Source organism: Corvus kubaryi, unplaced genomic scaffold, assembly GCF_017639235.1.
Source record: "Corvus kubaryi isolate FWS band 111438036 unplaced genomic scaffold, C.kubaryi_AGA036_p1.0 133, whole genome shotgun sequence".
Classification (NCBI taxonomy): domain Eukaryota; kingdom Metazoa; phylum Chordata; class Aves; order Passeriformes; family Corvidae; genus Corvus; species Corvus kubaryi.
The window spans coordinates 38,070,065-38,090,795 of record NW_024580667.1 but is presented as its reverse complement, the minus strand read 5'-3'; the positions used below and the strand labels follow the sequence as shown (position 1 = coordinate 38,090,795).

General features: G+C 35.1%; 1 protein-coding gene across 8 annotated transcripts in view; it reads left to right on the top strand.

The window, feature by feature from the left end:
* Positions 1-20,731, top strand: part of GPC5 (glypican 5) — a 617,251-nt gene that overhangs the window by 344,859 nt on the left and 251,661 nt on the right. Inside the window, exons 9-10 of one of the 8 annotated variants that reach the window (XR_006018585.1) lie at positions 15,462-15,581; positions 16,849-17,097. The exons of the other annotated variants lie outside the window; for them this stretch is intronic. The gene's annotated coding sequence lies outside the window, so the exon portion shown is untranslated. Of the gene's footprint in view, positions 1-15,461; positions 15,582-16,848; positions 17,098-20,731 lie in introns of those variants that run through there. 8 annotated transcript variants of the gene reach the window in all.

Sequence of the window (20,731 nt, the reverse complement as noted above, 5' to 3'; positions counted from 1 at the left end):
ATGTATTGGCTATCGAGCGTCAAGACCTTTCCTGATTTTCACACCGTCCCATCACCCCAGAGGCTGAGGAGGCACAGGAAGTTGGGAGGAGCCACAGCTGGGACAGCTGACACTAAGTGACCAAAGGGATATTGCACGCCATGATGGTGCCATGCTGAGCAAGGAAAGCTGTGGAGGGGGAAGGAAGGAGGAAGTGGGGGGGACATTCAGAGTGATGGTGTTTGTCTTCCCACTGTTGAATGGAATCCTGCTTTCCTGTAGATGGCTGAACACCTGCCTGCCCATGGGAAGTGTTGAATAAGTTCCTTGTTTTGCTTTCCATGTGTGCACGGCTTTTGCTCTTTCTATTAAACTATATCTCAATCCATGAGTTTTCTCGCTTTTACCCTTGTGATTCTCTCCATTGTCCCACTGGGGAGGGGTGAGCTAGCATCTGTGTGGGGCTGTGTCTGCTGGCCAGGGTTAGACCACACACCTGTATGAAATTTTATCTATTTACTCCCTCAGTGAATATATTGATCTTTGCTTATTTTCCACAGCTATTTACTATATATATGTCTATATATAGAATTAATTTTAAAGCTCGAAGACTGATAGGAATGGATGCATGGTTTATAACTGTGTTGTCATTAAAGAGATCTTTTCAATGGAATTGAGCTTAGTGCAGTTTTCTCAGTTGAAAATAAAATCATACTTATCATCAGTGTATGTATGCATGTATGCAGGGCTTAAAATAAAAATGCCTGAGGTATATTAAGCCTACTATCCATCACCTCTTCACAGGACTTTATAAAGCTCAGTGTACAGTTTAATATTGAAAGAGAAGATACCTATATGCTTTTAAACTCTCGCATAACAGAAAACTGATCAGAGAAAAAACTACATTCAGATGAGATCATTAGAAATGAGAATGGGTAAAAATGGATATGAGGAAGTACTATGGCCACACTAAGTGATTTCAGAGAAATAAGTGACAGGAACAGTCAGTGAGTTTCCTATTCAAAACCAAACCCAACCAAACCTCTCAAATGCAGTGTGGTATGAAATTGTCTAACATTCATAATTAAAGAAATACAGTCTTGAATAATATATTTTTGGTTTATTTTTATCTTTTCTGATAATATCTGTAGAGATTTTCAGATTTTCCCTTCCAAAGTGTTAACATTCATTGCCTACAAAATTAAGAGCTGATCTTTCCTTGGTGAATAATTGAAATAAAATGTCTACAAAGGAAAAAGCAGAAATAGAAGATGTTAAATTAGTAAGTGGTGGCATTTTTTTAACCAAATCAGTGCACACTTTTCTTTTAGTGACATTTATAAGCCATAATTGAGTTTTAGGAGCTTGACATATTATCACTTTGCATCTGAATCTTAGCAGGTTTTTTTAAGACTAGGCTGTAAGCTCTTCCCAAGTACAAGACACTATAACTTGTTTGGAACTTGACTAATTTCAGAAACATCCTTCCTCTGGCACATCATCTTTTATAAGTCAAGAAGAAATATTCCAGGTGGATCTGTCACCAATAAGGAATGGTTCCAAAGAAGAGAAATTCTGGCTTTTTAGCAGGAATCTTTGCTTTTTCTAGAGAACACAATAACTTTTCATTATCTGGTCTCTAAGCCTTTCCTGTTTTATTTATTGTCTTATTTGTTTGGGCTTTTTCTGGCCATTTATGTAACACAGAATGTGAAACAACTCACTCATACAAGTGCTTCAATGTTGTGAAAAGCATTCTAGACAGAATACAGGCTTTTTCTACTAGTAAATCACTTTATGGATCTCGCCATCTCACCTGTAATTCCAGTATCGATGTTGGTTCTTCAGGGACTATTGTGCATGCACACATGAATACATCCAAACTAGAAAGTAAATAAATGTACTTCCTTCTGTGTTACCCCTTTGTTTTATTTCAAGTACAGTAAAACCATGCCAGCCTTGTACTCCCGTGGTATTAAATCATATTTCCTACTTTAAACCTCTGTAAATCACCTGATGCTTCAAAGCCTTGCATCACTTATCTTACTCTGCCTTATCCTTAATAAATAGCGGTCTGTTTTCCAGACTTTTACTCCTATATCTTCCTTTTCTGTAGCACCCTTTCCTATATTCCAGATTACTCTTAAAAAAATAGCCCTTTTTCTTAAATCCAATTGCAAGACTTCTCCTGAATCTGTGCCCATTTGTTTTATCTTGGATTCGTGGTGACTGTTCTGCTTTTGGAATTCTGACATTTTTATTTTGCTAAAGCATGTTGATTTGGAGAATCATAGGAAGGAAGAGTAAGCCTCTTCTAATTAATCAGAACATCAAAAGGAATAGAACCACTGCTAAAAGACACCTTATCTTCAAATTTATTTGATTAGATAAATTAAATTTCATATAGTTTCATAATTCTTAAAGACACATATGGTAAACTTCAGTAACAGGATTTTACTTCTGTAATTTCTGAAAAGTGAAGATAGAGCATTGTTGTACCTGCCTATATGCTGCATAATTAAAATATAGGAAGACCCTCCACAAAATGTATTTGGTAATAAATATTGAGTGTAAATAAGCCTTTTTCATTATCCCAGAATTTAGGATTAATACCTTGAATATTTAACAATTGTCAGATTGAACATGCATATTTATTATGGTAAAGTCCTCTTGTCCATCACCAAACCTAGAGAGTATTAGACAGATCAGTTTGAGGGCAACAGACATCTCCAAAATGGAAGTAACTGAGTTCATCTTATTTTTGTGTATTCCATTATGGTCTCATCCTTACAGAATTTTTAAAGTTTATCCATATCCCAGAGAAATGTCTTCAAATACATGAAGTTATTGAAGCCCTGAATTAAATCTCAGTGTACACAGTGCCACTACCATATTTTTTTCTAAGTATCAAGTTCCAGAGATAAAAAACATATTTGTTAACAACCATATCAAGAAGTATAAAAACTTATTTTTAAAATGGAACAATTAAGTGAGCATGGATAGTCTGAAAGGACATACAAAATGTATATAGGTATGAAATAATTCAGGTTATTTAAAAAGAAACATGCTTAATTTTCAAAACTGTGTTCAAAATTAATAGTCCTATTATACATTATAACTTGAAGAGCATTATATATTCAATCTTTCTTTTTTTTATTGAACATAAGAACTGCATCAGAATAAAACTGAAAATCAAATAATCATTAAATTATTTGAAGTTGTAAAATATATAAACAAGTGCATTAAAATTTACAAATAAACATAAATTTAACTATATTTTATTTGTGTATCAGAAGCAAAAATTCATAAATGGGGAAATTTTTATCTTTTAGTTTGTAGGTTTTTTCTTCTATTATAAGGTGCTGGGGATTACATCATAGAAATTTGATATGACAAGCAATACTCTTCTTTTTGTACAAGAGTTTATAATTCAGTGATTTATTTTTAAATCTATTGGCACAGATTAGGAAAAAATTTTGCAAGTTTTTTTTTAAAAATGGTAATTTTTTTTAGTATTTGTTCCCATTTTGCCTTGAGTGTAGCATAATGTCTATTAGCTACAGGTGCTAATCCAAAAGGAAGGACTGTGTAATAGCAGACTCAGAGGTATATGTCAAACTGAAGCCAGTGAAAGAATTTTGTATTTTCAGTTGCAAAGTCTGCAATAGACAGATTTCTTGTCACTTGGATGCATGCTGATCTGTAGATTTGGTAGACTTGAGGACCTTGCTATAACCTGAGTTTTGCAAACATTTAAAGAAACTGAATTAATTCTGACTTTTTCTAAGGTTGCCGTGAACTCATATAATTTAAATATGAATGAGATGGAGCATTTGCTATAAAGCATTTTGCAGGCTGAAAGAGAGGATCTTAATTTAATATGCTACATTTCATATCTAAAAGTTCTCAGCTTGTAAAATTCTTTTCCTTCTTTCGATCCTTTAAAAGGCTAAATGAATGGGTTATTCAATCACTGGTACTATAATTGTCTCAGATTCTATTACACAGAATTTTCTATTTGCTGCTTAATCTCTGTCAGGATTCTTTTCTAAATCCTTGTCTTTGAACAAACTAGTTACATTTTTTATTATATTTATACAGCTCTTAAAGCACCATTAACTTGCAAAGAAACCAAAATAATGTAAATATATTTGAAAAGCTACTTTTCATGAAAAAGAAATATTTCTGAATTAAATAAAAATAAATCCTTCCTAGACCAGTTTTCTGGCTGTTGAGTATTGCCACTGTATTATAATAGTCTTACTGATGCTTTTTCCAATTCTCAGTTGCTGCCATTTCTGCTGATAACGAGTGGGTTGCCTAGAACCTGAAATAAGAAAAAGTAGACTTGGATGGACATGTTTAAAGAAACCAGTTTAATATATTGTCATTGCCTTGAACCCTGAGCCTTCTTGCCTTCCTTCTATTTCCTCTCTGTCCTGTGGGAGAGTGAGAGGCTTGGAAGGTGTTTGGATATTGCTGAGCTCAACCCACCACATATAAATTGTCAGATAATTATACCTATACACACCAGTTATAAATGCTACAGAGTATCTAGAACCCATTCCAGTGACATTTCCATTAATTCTTTTTATCTTCTACGTAGCTTCTGTGTCATTTGTCCCACAAGAAAAATTCTGACGTTCTGCATGAGCACGACACATTCTTATCACATGATTTTCTTGTAATGATGACCCCTGAGTTATTAAAGAGTGACTTAAGATCCTACCTATGTTATTCTGTGTCTTTGGCTACAGGGAAAAGATAATTTTCTTGCAGTTTTTAATTGGCTTACTAAATAAATAAGGCCATGTGCTATATCACTCTGGAACTTAACTCTGTGTAGCCACTGAAAGTTACTATGCCCTCATGAATGCCTACAATATAAAGATCATTTCCCTGTGTTGTAAAAATAATTTCCAAAGATGAAGTGCAGCATACTATCAAGAGTCCTAAGTTTTCATGCTCAGAGAGAATGGATTTTTTTTCCATTTATCAGCATTTTTACTAATTCTTTTCTCAAATACATAACTGAAATACAGGGTCCAAATTTTATTATTAGCAAGCTTATATATAATTAATCTTTGTTTCAAGTAGAAGAGAAAATATGAAAGAAATACAGGTTTTTTAAGATTCTTTTCTTGTTCAAACAATGGATATAAGTGATATAAAGTGGGATTTGTCTCAATGTAAAGCTTAGTTCATAAATCTAGAGTAATCTAGGTTCACTTTATATTCTATCAAGAAAGTTGGATAATTCCAAATAAAGTTTTCTTGATCAAAAACTATGTAATTAATAAAACCTGGATTAATTTTTCCCATATATAGCTATTTTTCTATGATGACAAGAGAGAGACTCTAGATCACTCAGAAAACTGAAGAATATCTAAATATATTCCCATTAAAATCCAGCCTCATGCATAAACCTGATTTTCAAAAAATATCTTAGGGATTTTAGACAAACTTTTCTTGATTTCTAAATGCCCAAGTTTTTTGTTTTCTTCATGGAAGCTAGGATTCTTATAGACTACATCCTCAGAGATAATTATGTGCCTATGTATGATTTACTTTTCAAGAAAGGAATCAAATTTCTTTTGAAAACTGTTATGTGGATTATCAAGTACTGTATAGTAAAATAATAGGAAACACTGGAAATAATTTTAATTTCTGATGGACCAAAGGCATTAAGAAAACCTTAACCTGCAAAAGGGCTGAGTTAGACTGATAAACAGATTATAGATATGTAACATAGAAATGCATTTTTAGGAAAGATGTGGGAGATTTGAATTTGCAAATATGTGATGAGGTTAGCAATACATAGCAATAACTATGACTACTTTTTGCTTATTGTTTTTGGTTGATTTGGCACTTTTCTTTTGGTCAAAAAAGTTGCTGTTGGTAAAAGCTACCTGCTTGTAAAGCACTGCCTACTGGTTCAGTTAAGACAGCTAATAATAACCGACACTTTTCCACCAAAGAAAAGTCTCATTTTAAAAAAATAATGACTCTAATAACTTGCCTGCAGTTCACTACATAACTATGCAAATAACATTTCAGTCTTCTTTTTTTAAAAAAACTATGTTTGTATTTACTTTACTAAACTCTGATAGTGGGGATCCTGGCCAAGTTTTCATTACTAACATCTAAGAAGTCCTTCGAGAACTCAGTGTTTATGTAAATTTTCTTAGCAACACTGGAGAGCTAAATCTCAAGTACATTCATGAGGAAAATTCTAAGAACATAAGTAAACAGTTGGAAAATTGTTAATATCTTGAGACTGTTTCATGTAGTATAATAATGGCTGTATGTCATTTTCTTCATACTTTTGGTATAATTTTTCATTTCTAGTCTCACAGTATAAACATGCATGTTTTCTGTCTGTTCCAGTAAGAACAATTATTACAAGAACCTAATAAATCCAGTCTGTTCCATTTTTTATCCTGGACAATGCCAGTCCCTGCTCAGAACTCAAAGTACTCACATAATTGATTGCAAAGAGATTTCCAACTTAAGCAGGAAACAGTCTTTGCTTCTTTGCAAGGATAAACTAGGCATTAATATTACAAATGTAGAAGAATGTTTTACAACCTCTGAGGGAGTCCAACAGATTTGACCAGTTTATTATCTGCAGACTTTTAACTGTCTAAAACAGTTCCTCAAAGAAAACAGCTGTGTCATACTTAAAGAGTCAGGATGCCCAATAGAGGCAGTGGAAAGAAACATACCTTCTGTGAATAACATGAGTTAATTGAACTATGAAAGAAATAAACACTTAAAATGTGTTTCTTTTTCCACAGTATTTAATTTACTTTCATGTATTTTTTAACTAAATGTTTGTTGAATGCAAACCTTAGCCTCTGGTGAAATTATTTCTTTACTTACATAAATGTGATGAACTTAAAGCATCTCAAAAATGTTTGCATTAAGTTTTGCAAACCAGTAATATGTAATTTTTCATTTTCAAAATCACTTTCCCATTAAAATATCTATTTAAAAGGAAAATATCAGACAATGCTATGAGATTAGGAGACTAAGAACATTCCTAGGTATCAGTTAAACTGTAGCCAGATTTCTTTAGCTTTTACTCTTAACCAGCAAGTAGCCTCTTTGTTTAAATCAGAATGGGTCTTTTGGACAGAAGCTTTATTGTATTTGCAAAGGTTTTCTACATTGTCTCTTTTTGGATGGGTGCAACTCACTCTTTCCTAAACCAAGTATTTTTCTAAGTCTTGGCACTTTCCTCAAGTTTTCTGTTTTAAAGTGAGTTACTGACGTAGGTGCTCTTTTAACACCCAAGCACTTAACAGCAGTCCTCCACCTTGTGGCTGGACACACAATTTCTCAACGATCCTGTCAGTTGAATAAAGGCCCTCATTGCTCTCACAGGATCCTTCTGGACAAAATGTCCAGCCCACACTAGATGAACACATCATGAGATGGGTGACCGGCTGGCTCAAAGGTCTGGCACAAAGGGTTACAGTGAATGGGGTGACATCAGACTGGTGACTTGTCACTGGTGGGGTTCCATAGGGCTCCACCTTATGGCCAGTTCTGTTCACCATCTTCATAAATGACTTGGATGCAGGCCCCAAAGGTATGCTAAATAAGTTTGCAGATGATACAAAAAATTGGGAGGAGCTGTTTACTTGAAGACAGAGAGGCTCTGCAGAGAAAAATTAGAGCACTGGGCAGTCAGCATCCATATGATGTTTAACAAGAGAAAGTGTGGGATTCTGCACCTGGGATGGGGCATCCCTGGTTGTATGGACAGACTGTGGAGTCGGATGAGAGAGTCATGGAAAGGACCTGGGTGTCCTGGTCAATGGAAAGTTGGATATGAGTCAGCAGTGCCCCGGCAGCTAGGAGGGCAAACCCTGTCCTGGGGTACATCAGGGACAGCATCGCCAGCTGGGCAAGGGAGGGGATTGTCCTGCTCTGCTCTGCACTGGGGCGGCCTCACCCTGAGTATTGTGTGCAATTTGGGGCACCAAAAATAAGAGAGATATAAAGCTATTAGACAACATCTAAAGTAGAGCTATGAAGATAGGGACAGGTCTAGAGGGGAAGCTGTAAGAGGAATGGCAGATGACACCTGATTTTTTCAACATGGAGGAGACTGAGGGGAGACCTCATCACAGTCTACAACTTCCTCGTGAGGAGAAGGGGAGGGGCAGGCACTGATCTCTTCTCTCTGGTGACCAGTGAAAGGACCCAAGGGAATGAAGTGTCAGGGGAGGCTTAGGTTGGATATTAGAAAAAGGTTCTTCACCCAGAGGGTGGTTGGGCACTGGAACAGGCACCCCAGGGAAGTGGTCTCAGCACCAGCCTGACAGAGTCCATGTGCTCTCAGGCACATGGTGTGAATCTCGGGGCTGTTCTGTGCTGGTCCAGGAGCTGGACTTCAGTGACCCTTTTGAGTCCCTTCCAACTCAGGATATTCTATGATTCTAATGTAAGTGTCTGTTCAAGTGAATTGAAATGTTCATGCTTTTCACTAGCGGCCTGTAGTAGGTATAATTATTACTAGAAGCATGAGTGCTCTGTAGAAAAGTGAAGAAATAATATGGAGCACCAGTCTTTTAGCTTGTTGTCTCTTTAGTGCAGTGCATTATCTTCTGTATTCTTCTTTTAGGATTAGTTCTATTCTGGTGCCTCTCATTCTGTCTTGACCCAGCTATGCTTTGCAACAATACTGTGAACCACTTTAATGTACTTGTGCCTTGCTTACATACTCTTGCTGCACTCCAGCAGCATTGGTTTCTCTCTGTGTTCATTCTTTCCATTTTGTAGCCAAGTGCACCTGCTGCCAAGAGTTCTCACAACTGTCTTGTTGTGCTGTCAGCTTTCCAGTACTTGTATTGACTGCTGTAAATCTTCAGTAGAGAAGGGAATATTTAATGTTAGATTACCCTGACACTTCTCAACAGTGATCTGAGGCACAATACAGATCAGATAATAGATTTTGGTTGCTCTTTTCAAGGTTACTATTTAATCACTGAGCAAAAAAGTGAGGTATTTTCTTTGCATTTAGGTACTATCATCTACATACTATAACACTAATAATGATAAGTAGTCAGACAGCAATAAGATTTCTTTCAGCCCCAAATGCATTTGTTGTAATCAGGGAAGATAATTTAGAGTGAAGTGGTGATCATTAATCCAGGATTTCTAAACTGTCTGAAGACCTCCAGCTGCTGTGAGAAAATGGAAGAGTTCTTTTACTGGAGTAGTTCTTTTATGGTAGAAGCTCTGCTGAGATGAAATATTTGGCAATTTCCCTTATTTGGTTATTACTAAACACATAGCCCTGCTGGTTCCTTGTGGAGATGTGCCCTATTCTCAGTATGACTGCTTTGTATCACTCCAAGGCTGAGTACTTTACAAAGCTGCATTTCTCCTATCCCTTACAAATTGTGTCATTAGATTATTTTTTAATGCTATTTTTCTTTTTGTGGAATTGTTTGTGAATTTATTTACATACTATCAGATGCAGGTAGATACTATGCTGTGAAGGGACTGACCTTTGGCAACATACAACACAAATGGTGAAAATTAAATTACCTTTTCCTTTCTCAGTCTTATAAATCTAATGTTATTAGTAGCTAAGGCAATGAGATCCACTTCAAAAATATTACTTTTATCCTGCCAGTGTCTTTTTAAGTTTGTATTTTGTGACTTTTTTTTTTATCTGTATTCATACCAGAAAGTCTTGTGGCCTTTCTTTTAGGTGATTTTTTTTGGCAGTGAGTTTAATGCAGTAATTCAAATGCAAACTTATAAAATAGCCAAAAATTAAGAATTACTCTAAGCAATGCCCCCTCTCTGATATTTGTGAGGTGCTTACAATATTCTTGGCTCTTATACAATGCATAAATAAAATGAAAGGAGCAAGTTTATAATTGTAAAGCCCCATATTTCTACGGGGACAGTGCAATGTAAATCTCATTGAGGATGACTGTTGTTGTGATATGATATCCCAACAGAAATCAGTGTCCTCCATACATAATATGGGACTTAAACTGTGGGAAAAAGACCCTGGAGTTGATAGGAAATCCCGCAACAGGCACAGGTCTGTGGTAGCATATGTTTAAGCAAAAGCCACAGACTCACTGAACTTTCATGTTAACAGGAGGACAAAAGTGTATCACTCTGAAAGAAGCTCCCTGGTGCAACTGTTCACAACAGAGAGGTTACTGTGCATTTTGCTTTGGCAAGTTGTGTTCTTCGCAACAGAAGAGATCCCTTAACAGAGACTGTAGGAGAGTACAAAATAGGACCAGATCCTTTATCTTCTCCTCCTGCCCAATGGAAGCCTTCTAAGTGGAAGTTAAAGCATCCACTCCTTGGACTCACTGAGTCTTTAAGGCCATATTTAACTCCTTTTAAGGTAATTATTCACTTTATTTATGTTGAGCTCTTATCTGTGTTATGGTATATGGTACATATAGGATGAAGCTTTAGCAGCTTGTGAGGATCAATATGGCAAAACAATAGTATTAATTCTGAAAAGCCATTTTTCCTTCTGTAAAGCATTACATCTTTATTGCTATCTTTCTTTAGTGTTATTATTCCCTTTTTAAATGGTTAATTAAACAAAAGATATGATTGGGTCTTAAAGCTGTTATGGTCAACCATGACAAAATACCCCTTGTACATACGGACAAGGGGTATTTTTTAAAATTTGTACATTTTTTAAAAGGCTAAATGCCACTGCAGATTATTTGCTGGCACAAAGTTGTAGACATGTTTAGAGGACTATGGATAATTTAAAATACTTCTGACAATTTTGAAATAACATCAGTCTGTCATGATGAACGTATTTTCATTCAAAACCAGGACAAACATAAACAGACACACTAAATCTTAATGTATTTATATGTCTCCAAAGTGTAAAATAATTTTTAGACTACCATACTTATCTGAACTCCTTTTCTTTCAAAATCTGAAACAGAAAGAATACATTTTTCCTGATAGTTGAATTACTAATGATTTCTCTTTTCTATGCTGAGCTTTAGACTGAGGAACATGTTTACCATAGAGTTATGAACCTGTGAAACCAAGGGCTACAGTAAAATTGCTGATGCAATGTTAACTACAGGAGCATGAACAACTTAACAGTTATTTTATTCATGATGAAAATACTTTAAAGGACTTTCTAAGACATTTGTAAAGGTAGCAGACAGAGGACTGTGGACCAAAACTATGAACTTAATGCTCTCGTAAACTGCAGCAATACCTTTGTTTAAACTATGACCTTCCTTCTAGTTTTTCCTGATAATTATTTCTCCTAATTGTTAACCTTCTTGTATGTTTTGACCGTAAGTAAATTTTTATCCTACATAATGAGAATTCTTTGAATTCTTTACATCTGCTTGCTTGGTAAGAATACCACAACATGTATATCTGTGATTCTTGCCTTACGGGACATAAGAAAAAAACTTACACATGATAATTTGAATAACTTAAGGAACATTATTATGTTAATCGATTTGTACTGATCCAAAATAGTTATTCTAAAGGCAAATTAAACTCAAATTAGAGAGGAAAGAAAAATGAGAACAGTGTCAGAACAGTTCTGGAGGGAACTGTGTGGTCAGTAAGGTGTTTGAGTTGGGGAAGAAAAGGAAAATGGAGCAAAATGAACCATGATGGGTGGGAGATTTTGGATACCCTATTAATCAGTCTTGGAAGTAAAACCAGAAGTAATGTCCTTTATTTTTTTCCATGTCTTTATTCCTGAAACCATTGGGTCTGGGAAAAATCTTTGCTGGCAGATGATGTCAGCTTGTTTTGATGCATATGATCAGTCACAGGATTGATACAAAGAAATACTTCCTTACTGTTTCTCTGTATGTATTTCAATGTACAGTCCCAGGGACAGTGGTTATCAAAGTAACACAAAGACAGAAGTATGTAGAAAAATGTACACATAAGATATAACCAATTCAAATCTGGTTAGTCACTCTCCTCACAAGTTTTAAAATTGATGTTTCTCCACAAATTCTACATAATTTCTCCAAATATATCTTTTGCCTTTACTCATCTTGCCCCTTGCCAGGATTTTAATTTTATTACTGAAATATTAGTATGTTAAACTACAATTTAGGCCACTTTGCTCTTCTTTGTAACTCATTAACCTATGCAAAACTGTTTTAGGTGTTGATTTCTTTACTTAATTTCAAAAGAAAAAGCATAGTAAAAGATTTCAGAAAGACTGGCAGCTTTTCTCAGGGTAAATACATACATGTCAGTGGCATAAGTATCAGCTCTTCTTCTCTGTATTGTTACTTCAGAAACAGATTAATTAAACTTGAAAACACCTCTTTAACTGGTGTGGCAAACTTTTACTGATGCAATCAGGGCCACCATATGTATACATGTAATGTGAATAATTTTGTGGGGGTGAGATGGAGCTAGATTAAGGTAGCAATAATCCTGTGCCTATTTTGATGTCTTTCTCCAAAGAAAGGAGAGCAAAGTGTTTCTGGTCCAAAAAGTCATACACTTTCTGCATAAAAAGCTAAACACATGGGTGGATTGGTGAATGGTTGGTGCTACTATGATCATAGATTATCAGCCTTGTATGGCTTTCATAAATCCTTTTACCAGATTTTTGATACAGCCAATTTTTCCTTCTCATTTGCTTGAGTAGAACAGCTTGAATCAAGACCTTGCCTCTGTGTCTGCCCCATTTCAGCACTTTGGTACTGGGAAACTGAAAAATGTTGGAATCATCTATTGGGCAGCCTTGGGAGAAGAAGAGTAGGCTTTTGTGATGAAGTGGTTCCTCAGGAGAGAATGAGAGAAGTCCATGTCTTGGAGATGCAGGAGGAGGTGAAATGACTTCTGGGAACAGAGCTGCCTGGGGAAAGAACTCCCACAGCCTGAGGCCTGGCTAATACCTCTGAAACCTGTCACAGCCATGTAACATCTCACTTGCCTTGAGCAATGCTTAAGCTAAAATAGGAAGCACAACCAGTATATACTACATGGGATGGCAGAGCTCTTAGAAAGGAGTTGCAAAAATAAACAAGCAAGAGAAACAGCCAGAGAAAAATTAAAACCAGAGACAGAGGCCTAGAGAAAGAAGAACATAAATGATGAGCATTGAGAATAAAAAATAAATGCAAAGGCTATAAAAAGAAAGGAACAGGTGTCTAAAGAAGGTCAGAGATCCAAGCAGGTGTGAAAATCCAGTCTGCATTTTGAAAAAACAATTTTTTGTCCATTTGAAACCCTAGTTTCTACATGGTGATGAGGAAATTGCAAACTCAAGATTGTGCTTTTATGATAATGACTGATTTGCATGCAGTAACAGTGGTCCTGAACACATAACAGGTGGCATACTCTTGTGATTAGAAGCAATATTCTACCCATATTACCGCTGGATGATGCACTAACTCTTGGTCTTTTCTGAACCCTTTCTTCTTGTGCAAGCAGAAATAACTTCATGCATTATGTTCTATATTTCTATTATACAAATCTCCTTCAGTTAGATGTAAATCTTGTGATTTCATTTTTTTTAAAAAACAAGCTGGTCCAAAGTGAATTAAGGAAGTTGAAGTAAAGTGATTCAATGTTAGGCAACTTCGTGCTTCTTCAATGTCATTGTATTTATTGAAGAAACACGTGCCCTTAAGCATGACAGTCTCCATGCTCCTCACAGGTACAGATTCCACTTCTCCAGTCACACCACAGGACCAAGTGATACAGTGGTTCCAGAAATGCTGCTATTCAACACCATCTCACATTTAAATGTGGACTTTTATGTTCTTACGGATATTAAGTGTTGCATGTTACCGTAGATTTACCCTGTAGGAGCCTCAAACACTAATAGGCTAATTTAAACAGCAGCAACAAAAACCCCAAAACGAAACAAAAGTAGTAACATAAATGAGAAGTAAGTAAGAGAAGACAAGAATAAGGGGGCTTTAGGTCACCTAGATTCACAGACTTGCCATTGGCAGATATCTCGGGTTGCAAGGTACCCCTTTTTGTCTTTTAATTATACGAATGAACACAGGATGACAGACAATTTTGTAGAGTATTTATAGTTTCAAAGGTCTCCTAAGTGCTTTTGATGCACACTTACTATTCTTTATTTGTTCTAAAAAAGTCTTACAAAAAGCATTTTTGAATACTGAAACATTTTGGTAAGAAAATGTACAGCAGAAGCATGTAAGATAAAAGGATAATATTTACAGTGGATGGGGTATCAAGTATTGCATTTGGTATTTCTCAATTGATGTGTTGTATTAAGCAAATTCACTTTGTTCAGTGTCTCAAATGTCTCATTTTCAGTGTACAATGAGGAGTTATATTTTCTTTTCATGAAATAAATCACAGTATGATTTCTCAGTTTATACTTTTTCCCATCCCATGGGCCATAGTTTTGTATTCTCCCGTCTCTCCCTCCATCCCAACAACAAAAGGAACCAAAAACCCCAAATGAAAAAAAGAAGGGAAAAAACCCAACCCTTCTGTAAATGGGTTTATTTTCTAAATTGATAATTTTAATATATTCAAGAAATAGAAATAATTATACTTTCTCAGACTTAAAAATAAAATTAAACAGCAATACCTTTGTCAAAGACCGAGTTGAATGTGTCAAATTAGACACAATTACAATATGTAGTTCCATGTCATCTTGTCTGTCCTCATGTTAATGTAGAAATGTTTCTTAAAGTGTATATTAAATAATAAATCCCATTTGACTTTAATAATTTTAGTAGCGTAATTCCTACTCCTTCTCTTCAGGGATCACAGCACAGCACAGGAAATCTCCTAGGACCTAATTCTGCCAGTCTTACCCTAAAAAGTAATTTAATCCACCATAATCCCATGGAAATAATTTTAAGGATTTGCAGAGAAAGGTGCTAGTCAAAATTAAAAATCTGTCCCATACAAACAAGTTATGACTGCCAGTTTTAACTTTCTAAAATACTTTTAATTTGAATGTGTACTCTTAATTCAGAATGTGTTGTGGGAAGAGGAGGAAGACTGTTTATTAACCTTGATTATTTACAAATCTCCGTAGTTTTCACTTCTGCAAATCATAGGTAATCAAGGTGCTGTAGTAATAGTAAGTTCTATTAAAAATCACTGCTCTTCCCTTCTTATTGATTGGCCAAACAGCTTACTTCTCTGATTAAGGTTTACTTTTCTGTGTGTGGAAATCTGAAAGAAAAAGAATTATCTCAGTCATTTCCAAAACAGTGAAAAAATAAGAGAATTTTTTTCTGCTTGCATAGAAATGTCTGTGAAGAATTTCCACAATTTGAAGCAGTTCATGTGTTCATTATCAACCCATCCAGATCTGACCTATGTGAAACACTAAACCCTTAAAATCTAAGTGGTAAATTTCAGCAAAGTAGCACGAGTTTCCTGGTGGTGTACTGTTAATATGTATGTAAGTGCAAAGCTAATTCTCCACACAGAGCATGATCCAACTTGAGTAGAAATACTTACAAATTTTTTTCTAGGGGAATACTTGTTGGATTTGAAACAGGAGACCAGAACAGGAGACAAGATAAGATAATTATACTTGCATTTCTCACTTTTACTACTCATTAAATGCTCATCTTCTTCATTTGACAAGGCAGGTAAGATATAGTCTCCCATTTTATGAATGTTGCAGAGGCATTTCTCATGTTTTGCCCACACTATTTCTGAAATGAAGATACTCATTCAGAATATTTTAGAGGATCTGTTGATTATATTCCTTTTCAAAGCCAAATAAACATAATTGACAAAATTCCGCCTTCTAGCAAAGTTTCTAGTTTTTGAACATCATGTGATGTACAGAGAAGAAGATACCCTCAAGTCATGACCCTGTTTCACCAGTGGGCTTTCTGGAGGAAACAAATGTGTTAAATGCTCATTTAATTCTGCTAACATTCCAACACCCAGACAATCTACTTTCTTCTTTCAGGCTTGAGTCCTTGCTCCTAGTTTTCCTCAGTACAATGTGTAATTACTTTTAAATTACCACAGTGATTTCCTTCAAGAACACCAAGTGGACCATACCTCATATTTATCTGTCCCTGTAGGGGACATGTGGGCAGAATTACACTTTACCAGTATATGCATTCCTGTTCTGCACTAATCCAGTACGAGATATTTTCCCAGATGCCCCCAAAGAACTTAGTATCTCTTTCCATTTTAAACAGAGAGCAGACATTTCGAGTTTTCTTAAACAGGAAACTCGTTTGGAAACAGTAGGTATTTTCATTTTCAATAGCTATTTAATTTTCATTTTTCTTGAATTTCTTGTCCGCCATAATGTAATCTCTCATTTCAGAGGCTTTCTTGTCAAAGCCTTAGTAGCCATGAATCAAATACTACATTATTTCCTCACACAAATAACAACTGAAGTCATCAGTGAAAGAGAAAGCAGCAGAATGAAAAGAAAGATTGGAAGGATAGCAAGTTAGAAGGTTAAAAATAACCATGAAAAACAGCATAACTACCTGTGACAAATTATAGAATGGAGCTCAGAATCTGGCCTTCTCATTCTACAAAATTAAGAGAGCTTGGCAAGAATTTTTTGCTGCAGAACTGAAAAAAGTAAGTTTAAGGTGGTCCTGTGCTTTTATTTCTAAAGAGTGCTAAAGCAGAGCAATGCTGGCTTTACCTGTCTTTTTCCTTACTATGAACTGTATTTTTCCATTTCATCATTTTTCAGCCATGGGGCCTTCAAAATAGCTTTTCATTAAATTAAATCAATTTAAATTAAATAGTATGTGTTGTTTTGAAGAAATTTATTTAATTATACATGGTTTTAAAATATAAATACTTGTAGCCCATATTTTAAAGAATAACTGGCATTGACCATGATTGATTATTGCATATTCCTGCTTTGTCTCCCAGGAAATCCAGAATTCAGGTGGATCCTGCAGCCCTTCCCCAAACATATGGAGACATAAAATTAACCCACTTGTTTGTTGATCAAACTGGATTAAATAAAAAGAAAAAAAAAGTGTTTCTGAATTACTTGTCTTGGGCCCAGAAAATAACCTGCTTGACTGCTGTCATCCAGACTCAGTTCAATCAAACTTACCTCTGGAGTGTAGCTTTGTTACAACCGATGACAAATGATCTAAGGGTATGAGAAAGACAGATTTGCAGGTAAATATAAAGTCTTTAATTAGACTTATTTTTTAAATTATGAATTACTTAACATGTGGCTGATATAAAACCTACTGACTTCTGACCTACTGTGTTCCCAGCGTCACAGTTTCAGATTTGTGGAAGCTAATATGTAGCCAGACATTGGTACTATCTTTCTTGGTGAGGACAGACGGTTCCCTTCTTCGAATATCCATTATTTAATAATGGATATTATTTAAATATCCATTATAACAATGGGGATTTGTTTTCTCTGGAATGTGAGTGCCTGTCTTGTACTCACATACTTGAGGGAGCAAACTGACGCCAACATGCTGATCATGTGAGTCTAGTGAAGACTTAATTTTGCTCAATGGTTCACTTGGGCTGGATCAGCATCTATCCAGAAGTCATGTGAATATTACAATCCCTGTCAGAGAACCAGCCCAGTAAATGCTGTTGTTTATTCTGTTTCAGATCTCACGTGGCCTGAGAATTTTCTTAGCCTCCCTCTGGTGAGTGAGGATACATAAGAAAATCAGGTTTTGTTTAAAGTAAAGGGGAAATGAATAAGGCTTCTAACTGTTATTGGGAGGAGCTAAATAAAATAAATAAATAATTATTATTTGCGTATTGAAGATAAGTTAAAGAAAATAATGCTTGCATGATTAGTTAATTAAATTTTCATTAATAGTGGGATTCATTCAGTAGTAGGGTGAGCTGTCCTGATGCTGTAATGAAAAGAAAATGAAATTAAACTATTTCCACTTTTACATGCAAGGAGTGCTCAGAAGCAAACAAATTGCAATGTAGTTATTAGCTCCTTCCTGATCCAGTTACTTCCTTTATACTGTATTGTATATAGAAACAAATTAAAATAATGCAATTGAGATTTTCGAAACCAAGCACCTGGAAGTTAGGGAATAATAGAAGTGAACCTTAATTTTTGTCCTGTATGCTTGAATGAGCTTGAATGTGCTAGGATCCTGTGGAAATGCTCGTAAGGTAGAAACTTACTACTCTGTGCTGCAAGCTTTTATACTGTAGAATTTCAGAGCAATTTCTCAACACTTATTCCTTCAGGAAAATAATAAACATTTCCTATGTGTAATTTAAGAGTAGTTTTGCCGTACGCATCACATTGCTTCCACATATATAACAGCAATATTACATCTGCCATCTGAGTATCTGAACCAAAGGACTATCCTAGAAACCAAAGAAAGATGGTCAGAAGAAAGTTTCAGTCTGTCCTAAGTTTTTTTTCTCTGTGCTGAGATTTAAACAAGCTCCAGCTTCCCGAAATCTGGATGCAAACTGACTGTGACCTATGGCATTGGGAAAGAGCACATTGTTCCTTTTTTGCCTTGCTACTCTCCCTTTTATTTTATAGTTTATTAGGCATAGTTACTATTGTTTTATTGAAAATACAAATTGAATCCCTAAATGATGTATTTTGTGTTGCTTGGCACACAGGTACCTTTTTCTATTAGTACGGGGACTAGAAAAAAAGATGGCAATTTAACTGTTTGCATCTTAGGAGAAGCTCAAAACATCATGGAGAGAACAGCATCTCTGTAAGAGAGAATCTCCATGCAAAACACAGAAGATTTTCACACTAGGACTATGAGGTGAGGGTCTAAGTCGAAGGTTTGTGGTTAGCTCCCCAAGCAGCATTGCAGTAAACTGAGAAAGATGTTACTGTGTTCTTATTTGCTACTTTGTAGAAAGAAATGGTAAAACGAGATTCATCATTAGGCTGAAAAAAGAGGGAAAAAAAAGGCATCACTTCTAAAAATGGTATTAAGAAAGAAAAGAAATATTTTTTATTTTAAGTCCTGCTGGTAGATGCACCTGACAACATTCCTTTGATTTCTCTGGAGTGTTTCTTAAAAGTAGAATTCTTAGTTCATACAAACAGTGAGAAGTTTAGATTGTTTCTTGGCTTTCACTCTATTTACCGACATTAAATATATACCTTGGGAAGGAAAGGGCAGGAATGCTGTCACTACATGTCTGTATGTATTTCACTTAGATATCTAAATTAACAACCCTAATTTATTGCAATGTTAATGGGGCTTTCATGTGATTTCAGCTGTGACTCATCATTAACTTTTTTTGGTGTCTCTCATCTTGTGAATCTCTGTCCCACCCCAGCTACCTCTTCCTGCCCCTGCATCAGTTCTGTTCTGGCATGGACATTTGTGCAGCTGTGCAGAAATCAAGACTGGGAAATTGACTTGTCTAAAACAACAACCATTCAAATAAATTTTTCTCCAATGCAATCACGCAGCTTTTCCAGGTGAAGGCAGGGCACTTCACCCAGCTAAGCAGACAAGAGTAAGGGGCAGATATTCAAATTACCACTGAATGTAAACCTATAGTTTTGGGGCACCTAAGATAAATCTAGAGATTTCTGATTTCCTAGTAAAGTCAAAATGTGCCAATAGTATGCTAACTGCTTGTTATTAGCATTAATTTATTATATACCTAATTGATCTTGATATTACTTCTAGAGGCTCAGTAAAAATAGATATTTTTTACACATGGAAATTTTGAATTATTCACCAACTCTGGATGTGGTGTAATGCCTAACACTTAATTTCAGTAGTTAAAAAATAACATTTTGTCTTCTTAAACTAAGGTCAGCATTTTGTTTAGTGTTACATATACATTTTTAAACTCCCTAAACACTCTTCCGTTAAATGTTCAGAAAATGCTAATTCATAAAATCTCTGGTTAGAAGAAGGTATTTTCCACTACATTTCAAGTTTATTAAATTACTTTTCGTTATTGATTTTTGAATTTATTCATCTTAATTAAAGAAGATTTGGTACACTAATTCTTATCTTTTCATTAAATGGAAACACTAAAATTTTCAGTGTCTGGTATATAGTTTATTCTCCATGATAATGGTATCATGTGAATATTCCTTTTCTGTAAGGATGTTTTAGTGAACAGTCTGTTAAACTGTCTTGCATCCATTTAATTCATATGCGCTGAGAATCTTTAAAACTTACTACTTGTGATTTTTCATGGTACTTCTGTACCAATGCAGCCAGCATAACAAATATAATTACCCCTGAGCTTTCAGCATTATAATTCCTGTACTCTAATTTTATGATTACTTAAAAAAAAAATAACATTTCAATGATTTTTTAAGAAACATAGAAATTTATGTAAACAATAATGTATTATGAGGAATGAAAATAAGGGGTATCTTACCTTCCTCATTCAAGTTTGAATTACTTTGCTGTTATTAACCAAAATGACACTGTACAAAGAAAAAAAAATAATAAAGAAAATACTGCCCTGTATACTGAAAAATAACTTGAAATTATCAATTCAGAATGCTGAATGACATTAACAGTTTATCACTATTTACCTGTGAGAATATTTATGAATCCAAACAGAACTGAAGCTGTGTTTTATGACTTGCTGCATTCTGAATGCCAGATCATTGAAAATCTAATCTCAGTGCTAGAAATATCCGTTTCAAATCCATATCCTTGTAGCTATTTTGATACTGTGTTGAGCAACTTTCTGTAACTTCCAGGATATAAAAGACTTGAGCTCGGTATTTAAAACATCGCAAATAAAAGTGTAGAGCAACAGAAAAGGAAACAGATAAAGAGAAGGTAGTTCAGTA